At 36.2% G+C, this 7,692-nt stretch overlaps 2 long non-coding RNA genes across 2 annotated transcripts; both read left to right on the top strand.

The window, feature by feature from the left end:
* Nucleotides 1-509: 509 nt before the first annotated feature.
* On the top strand, nucleotides 510-1,525 carry LOC108891265 (uncharacterized). Its single transcript, XR_001962284.2, has 4 exons — nucleotides 510-637; nucleotides 792-892; nucleotides 1,139-1,166; nucleotides 1,248-1,525. It is a non-coding gene; the product is annotated as an uncharacterized LOC108891265 (long non-coding RNA).
* Nucleotides 1,526-3,911: 2,386 nt separating this feature from the next.
* Nucleotides 3,912-5,777, top strand: LOC108891264 (uncharacterized). Its single transcript, XR_001962283.2, has 5 exons — nucleotides 3,912-4,059; nucleotides 4,215-4,315; nucleotides 4,529-4,565; nucleotides 4,647-5,025; nucleotides 5,176-5,777. It is a non-coding gene; the product is annotated as an uncharacterized LOC108891264 (long non-coding RNA).
* Nucleotides 5,778-7,692: the final 1,915 nt, after the last annotated feature.

Here is a 7,692-nt window from a genome sequence, read left to right as displayed (position 1 = left end):
TAGACTCATAGACAGTGACAAGCAAAAACACCTTGTTGTTGGTTTTCTCCTTGTTTTCTAAAAGGACTACTTCTAGATCAGGATTAGTGCTGTACAGCCTTAGTAGAACTGCTTTATTTGTACCTGAGGCCTGTACTACAAAGCAGAATTTGAGGGAACTGCAAGTTTAACTCTGGGTTTTCAAGGTTACAATGATGGTTCGCTTCTTAGCGAGATAAAATGCCATGGTAACTTATGCTGAACACCTCTCACACTATCTCAAAGCATAAAACTATAGATAGTGAATCGTGTTTATTGTATTAATTCGCTATTTACATGATGATAGACCTGAAATAAAGATAGATAGATAATAGGTAAAAAAAAGGTTCCTCACTGATGCAAAGAGAGTTGAATCACTTATTGCTTGAAAAACATGCTGATATCATGAGATCAGGAGTTGAGATTAAAACAACTCAAGGTTGCAAAACAAAATGACTAATACAATTTGAGAATGGCTTCACCTCCTTTATAAAGACGGGCACTTCACAGCTGGTAGGCACAGAGAATCAGATCACCTGTATCTCTTCTGTATCTCTACCTCTCCTGTATCTTTGCTCTCTCTTCCAGTCTTTGGCTGCAACTATCAATCTGTGTGCAGGTAAAAAGCAAGGATTTTTTCATTTTACTTTATGTAAAGTGAAGTCTTTGGGATATGTAATGAGGACTGGCAGAATATATACAGTGACTTGTAGCATTAGCATATTGTTGCTTAATGTGTTTGATTGACACATGATGTTGTGATTTGTTTTCAGGATGAAGTTTGTCATAATCTTTCTTGTGTTGACACTGGTCGTCTTCATGGCTGAAACTGGGGAGTGCCGCTGTTATTTTATGATGGGACGAGCATTGGCAGGTAAATCACAAGTGAACACAGTCTGGGTCCACATCAATAGGTTGATGTCTGATCTATGTACCGATTACTGCAAACATATATGATAAACAGAGCCACGTTTTGCAAGTCCAGAACTGTTGTGATGTAGTAATGTAGATGTTGTAAGATACTGTTTAGTACTGCTTAAATGATGTTTAATAATCAATAAAACAGTAGAATACTTTTGGTTTAATTTTGATTTAATTTTATTTCCATTTCTTTCTTTAGATATGAGAGCCAAGCGTGATGCTGGAGGGTAAGGACTTAAAACTAGTAATAACTGTTGATACTGAACAAGACTGATATAAGTATAAACTTATTTTCTTCTTCCTACTAGGGATGGGAAGCTAACAGATGCAGACTTGAGAGAAATTCAGAGAAGAATGGGGTGCAACTTTGGTTAGAGGTCTCACCAAGACGCAGTCTCTCAGCTGTATGATTTTGGGGGAAATGCATTGCCCCTTATGTTTGCTTTGTGCTTTGTAATGCAAGAAATAAGTGGATAAACAAACAAACAGACCAGTGATCTCAGCTCTAACTGGTTTTGGAAAAATGTCAAATTGCTTGATATTGCAAAATGCCCTGATGAATAAAACTGCATAACAAAAAGTCAAACTCTGCTTTGTGTTATTTATGAATACTACAAAAAATAAAACTTACTAAAGAAGTCTAGTGGGGACCAACTACAACCATTAGATCTGGGAAAAGTCATTTAGGTGGTTTTGATGTTCTCCACAATGATTCTACATTAATTCGCCTTGGGTGGTGCTCAACATGGCTTCAGTACTCCACCTGAGCCTTATAAAGGTGGGTACAACCCTCAGTTTAATCCACAGTTGCAATGATCACAGCTTTTTTCCAGCCTGTGGTAGAAACATCCATTGTTTTTTCTTATCGTCAGGTTATTAAGGACACTCACTAAGTATTCATCCAAAGTGTATAGACTTATTTCATACCTATTTACTACAACCATATAAAGGTATGCACAGTATGTATATCCTTTACATTAAACTGATATTTGTTATTAAAGCAGTATTAGTGCTGTATATTGTAACAGTAAAATTGTAAATTGCCACCATAACTTAGGCTGAGTATACTATCTCAAAGCATAGAACTAAGGTTGAGAGTAAATCTTGTTTAGCTTGGGCTCTGGCATATGTGATATTTCTATCTCTTTGTGGTCAATGGAGAAAACGTTAGATGTTAAGCTGAGATATGTGAGATTAAAGAAATCATTGGAAGTATCTAAAGTTTTCTCACAGATGAAAAAAGAGTTGGCTCTCATTGAAAACCACACTAATATCACAAGATCTGAAGTTGAGATTCAAACTCTTTGTCATCTGCCAACAGAACTCAAGGTTGCAAAATACAATGACTAATACAATTTAAGCATGGCTTCACCTCCTTTATAAAGACTTGGGCACTTCACAGCTGGTAGGCACAGAGAATCAGATCACCTGTATCTCTCAGCTGCTGACTTTGCTCTCTCTTCCAGTCTTTGGCTGCAACTATCAATCTGTGTGCAGGTAAAAAGCAAGGATTTTTCTATTTTACTTTATTTAAATTGAAGTATTTGGGATATGTAATGAGGACTGGCAGAATATATACTGTGACTTGTAGCGCTGGTATATTGTGACACATGATGTTGTGATTTGTTTTCAGGATGAAGTTTGTCATGATCTTTCTCGTGTTGGCACTGGTCGTCCTCATGGCTGAAACTGGGGAGTGTGGCTGTTTTTTTATGATGGGACGAGCATTGGCAGGTAAGTCACAAGTGAACACACAGTCTGGGTCCACTTCAACAGGTTGATGTCTGATTTGTACAGACAGAAAAGCACTGGAATAAAAACAAGCATGAATACTTAAAAATGGCTAAAATAAAACTGTGCTTAAGATATATTACACAAACTACTATGTACTGATTACTGCAAACATATATGCTAAACAGAACCACTTTTTGCAAGTCCAGTATTGTTTTGATGTAGTAATGTAAATGTAGTAAGATACTGTTTAGTACTGCTTAAATAATGTTTAATAAATAGTAGAATACTTTTGGTTTAATTTTGATTTTATTTTCATTTCTTTCTTTAGATATGAGAGCCAAGCGTGATGTCGACACATCTGGAGGGTACGGACTTAAAACTAGTAATTGTTCTTAATATTGAATAAGACTGATTAAAAAGTATTAACTTATTTTCTTCCTCCTTCTAGGAATGGGAATCAAAGAAAAATTGACTGGAAAAAATTAAAGAAACAAATTGGGTGCCCAGTTGATTAGAGGTCTCACCAAGACACATTCTTTCAGCTGTATGATTTGGGGGGAAATGCATTGCTCTTTAGGTCCTACAGCTTTGTAATGCAGGAAATAAGTGGATAAAACACAAACTTAACTGGTTTTAGAAAACTGTCTGTTGCTTGATATTGCTAAATGCCCTGATGAATAAAATTGCATGACATAAAGTCAAACTCTGCTCTGTGTTATTTATTTTGATCATTAGTTTGATCCACAGTTGCACAGCCATGATCACAGCTTTTTTCAGCCGGCGGCAGAAACATCCATTGTTTTATCTTATCGTCTGATTAATAATGACACTCACTAAGTATTCATTCAAAAATATATATATACATATATAACTCTGGGTTTTCAAGGTTACAATGATGGTTCGCTTCTTGGCGGGGTAAAATGCCATGGTAACTTATGCTGAACACCTCTCACACTATCTCAAAGCATAAAACTACCATTGAGAGTGAATCGTGTTTATTGTATTAATTTGCTCTTTACATGATGATAGACGTGAAATACAGATAGATAGATAATAAGTATTCTCTATCTCTCTGTGGTCAGTGAAGTTATTGGAAGAATCTGTAAGGTTACTCACCAATGCAAAAAGAGTTGAATCATTTACTGCTTGAAAAACATGCTGATATCGTGAGATCAGAAGTTGAGATTAAAACAACTTGTCATCCACTAACAGAACTCGATGTTGCAAAACACAACTAACACGTGAGAATGGGCTCATCTAAACCTTTATAAAGACACCAGTATTTCACAGCAAATGGGCACAGAGAGTCACATCACCTGTATCCCTCAGCTGCTGACTTTGCTCTCTCTACCAGTCTTCTGACTCCACCTATCACTCTGTGGGCAGGTAAGAAGTATTTTCTCATTTTACTTTATTTAAAATTAAGTCTTTGGGATATGTGATGAAGACTGGCAGAATATATACTGTGACTTGTAGCGTTAGTATATTGTTGGATAAATTATTGCATTTGAGTGACACACAATGTTGTGATTTGTTTTCAGGATGAAGTTTGCCATGATCTTTCTTGTGTTGACGCTGGTCGTCCTCATGACTGAAACTGGGGAGTGTGCTTGTTTCCTACGTCTGGGACGAGCATTGGCAGGTAAATCACACGTGAACACACAGTCTGGGTCCACTTCAACAGGTGGATGTCTGATCTATGTACTGATTACTGCAAACATATATGATAAACAGAGCCACTTTTTGCAAGTCCAGAATTGTTGTGATGTAGTAATGTAGATGTTGTAAGATACGGTTTAGTTCTGCTTAAATATTGTGAATTTGATTTTCATTTGATTTTCATTTCTTTCTTTAGATATGAGAGCCAAGCGTGATGCTGACACATCTGGAGGGTAAGGACTTAAAACTAGTAATTGTTGTTGATAATGAACAAGACTGATATTAGTATAAACTTATTTTTTTCCTCCTACTAGGGATGGGAAGCAATCAAGCTTTGACTGGAAAGCATATAGGAAGAGTATTGGGTGCCCAGTTGATTAGAGGTCACAAGAGACAGTCTCTCAGCTGTATGATTTGGGGAAGAAATGCATTGCCCCTTAGGTTCTGTAGCTTTGTGCTTTGTAATGCAGGAAATAACTGGATAAAAAAACAAACCAGTGATCTCAGGTCTAACTGGTTTTGGAGAACTGTCTGTTGCTTGATATTGCTAAATGCCCTGATGAATAAAACTGCATAACAAAAAGTCTAATTTGCTGTGTCATTATTAGTTTAAAAAAAAAAGTTTTCCAATTATTTCTTTTGCGTAAGAAGAATACTGTCATTGTTATGAGTCTGCGGAAAATCACTTCAGATGTATTTGTCTCTAAGTGTATTTGAACAGTGTCTCTGTTCACATAGGAGCAGTGTGTGATGCTTACTTCAACAAGGATACTTTATGTTAAAGTCATTATAAATATGAATATCTTTTTTATTGTAAATTACAATGCAGCTGAAGTAGGTAAGTAGGTAAATTATAATTAGAATGAATTTGCCATGTATTTTAGGCACTTCCAGTTCCACAGATATTCTTTCAGTGCCGTCAATCCCAAATAAAGTAAATAAAGTATAAATTCAGATGGATGCCTCCTACTTTTTAGTCATATGCCACGCCCATCAGTGAGGTCTTGGGTCTACATCAGGTTTTTCCCTACCATTCTAAGATTTAGATATAGTGCTTGAAATTAAAGAATGAAAAAACCCACTCTGAACGGACACCGTATTGGCCCTAATATTAGGCAATATTTCATTTCTGAGCCTCAGGTTTAGAAAAGTGGGTGTTGTCTTTATTTCAAAGACTCCATAATTGTGTTCAGTCATTACAACAGATATTCTTTTTGAATAGACAGAGTATCAGTGTAGCTATAGTGTTGCATTATGGTTTATTTGTAGCCTTATTATGTTGCTAAGCTAGCAAGTGTTTTCAAGTCTATCTATAGTGAGTGTTTCAGAGTTGATCAGCCTTAAGTGTTTGGTTAGTCCAGTTTAACCTGGACGAGTTTCTGAAGACTGCTGTAACATGTTCTGCTGCCACAGAGGAAATAAAATAATAACTGAAAACAACTTAATTGTGTCTCCTGACATCATTACTGCAGAAATAAAACAGGGAAAAAGCAGCCAAGAATTATCAGAAGAAGAATCTGTCACAGATGATGAGTTCAGAAGACTGAAATCTGGCAAATATTCCTAAGAGGAATTAAATTAAAGAGTATAGTATACTATTAAACTACTAGTACTATTCTATACTATCATAATAAATCTGGTTTGATTTTCATTTCTTTTCTTCTTCTTGTCATTTTAAATAGTTCACTTAAGAATATGCAGTTTAACATGATTTTGTGCCATTATGATTACCATATCTGTGCACAGAAATTTGACAATGCTAGAGTAGAAAATAAATAAAAAACAGACAAAACTTGCAAAAGATGTCCACTGGGGACCAAATACAACCATTAGATCTGGGAAAAAGTCATTTAGGTAGGTTTAATGCTCTCCACAATAATTTGACATTAATTCGGGTGCTGCACCTGAGCCTTGTAATGGTGGGGAAAGGTAAACCCCTGGCTGAGCTGAGATATGTAAGCTTAAAGAAAGTTATTGGAAGAATCTGCACATAGAAGTTTCCCCACAGAAAAAGAGTTGAATCACTTAAAGCCTGAAAAACATGATGATGATTGTGAGATCAGAAGTTGATATACAACACCTCGTCATCTGCCAACAGAATGCAATGTTGCAAAACACAATGATTAATACAATATGAGCATGGGTTCATCTCCACGTTTATAAAGACTTTGGCATTTCACAGCTGACTGGCACAGAGAGTCACATCACCTCTCAGCTGCTGACTTTGCTCTCTCTACCAGTCTTTTGGCTCCAACTATCAATCTGAGGGCAGGTAAAAAGCTAGTATTTTTACATTTTACTATATTGTGACTTGTAGCATTAGAATATTGCTGGATGAATTAATGTGTTTGAGTAACAGGTGATGATGTTTGTGATTTCTTTTCAGGATGAAGTTCACTATGATCTATCTTGTGTAAATCACAAGTAAACACACACTCTGGGTCCAGTTTAGTTTACATGAGCCATTAGGCTCGACTCACATGATAACATTTAGCATGACTCTGACATGACAAAGAAAGCATCTCTCATAGAATCCAGTCATGCTGACTACTTTAAAGAAAATACATGCTAACGAGCTTCATGCTGCAAAAACATTTAGAAACCTGTGGCTTATAGACAAGTGCGGCCTGTATAAGTACTTTTTTTTTCTTCTTTTTAAATTTAGTGGGTGCAGCTTATAGTCAGGTGCGCTCAATAGTCCGGAAATTACGGTATTTAAAAATGGCTGAAACTGTACTTAAGACATATCACACAAACTAGTATGTACTGATTATTGCAAATATACATGCTAAACAAAGCCACTTTTTGCCAATCCAGTCTTGTTTTGATGTGGTGTCATTGTCCTGAGTGATGCTGATGTGATGAAACAAGCTTATGACCAACAAAGAATAAAGGAATGCTAGGCAAGATATGGAATAAGCAATTAAACCAGTGATCTGCTTGATATTGAAAAATGTCCTAATGAATAAAACTGCATAACAAAAAGTCAAAAGCTGCCGTGTGTTATTGTTCATGGGACTAAACTCCTCAAGATTTACAAAAATTATAACATGACGTGAACCTGATAGATAAATGTGAAGGATTACTTCAGGACTTCGCACTCACTTCATCAGTGAGTGTATTTCACTTTTCTTCATGCCAGTGTCTTTACACTAATATATAAATATTGTAATGGCCATGGTCCAAAAATTATGTGAAAATGCAAATTTTCACAATGCACAATGGCCAAACATCCTGACCAACACCACCACAGCACCTGAGCCCTTCAGAGAACCATGGAAACCCCTGCACATGCATTCATGACAAATAATGTCAGTTTAATCAAGAGGTGCACAAACGCAGCCATTACATTTTTTCAGC

The sequence above is a fragment of the Lates calcarifer genome, unplaced genomic scaffold, assembly GCF_001640805.2.
Source record: "Lates calcarifer isolate ASB-BC8 unplaced genomic scaffold, TLL_Latcal_v3 _unitig_1904_quiver_1736, whole genome shotgun sequence".
Lineage (NCBI taxonomy): Eukaryota > Metazoa > Chordata > Actinopteri > Centropomidae > Lates > Lates calcarifer.
The sequence above is the reverse complement of the archived record's forward strand: the minus strand, read 5'-3'. Positions and strand labels throughout refer to the sequence as shown.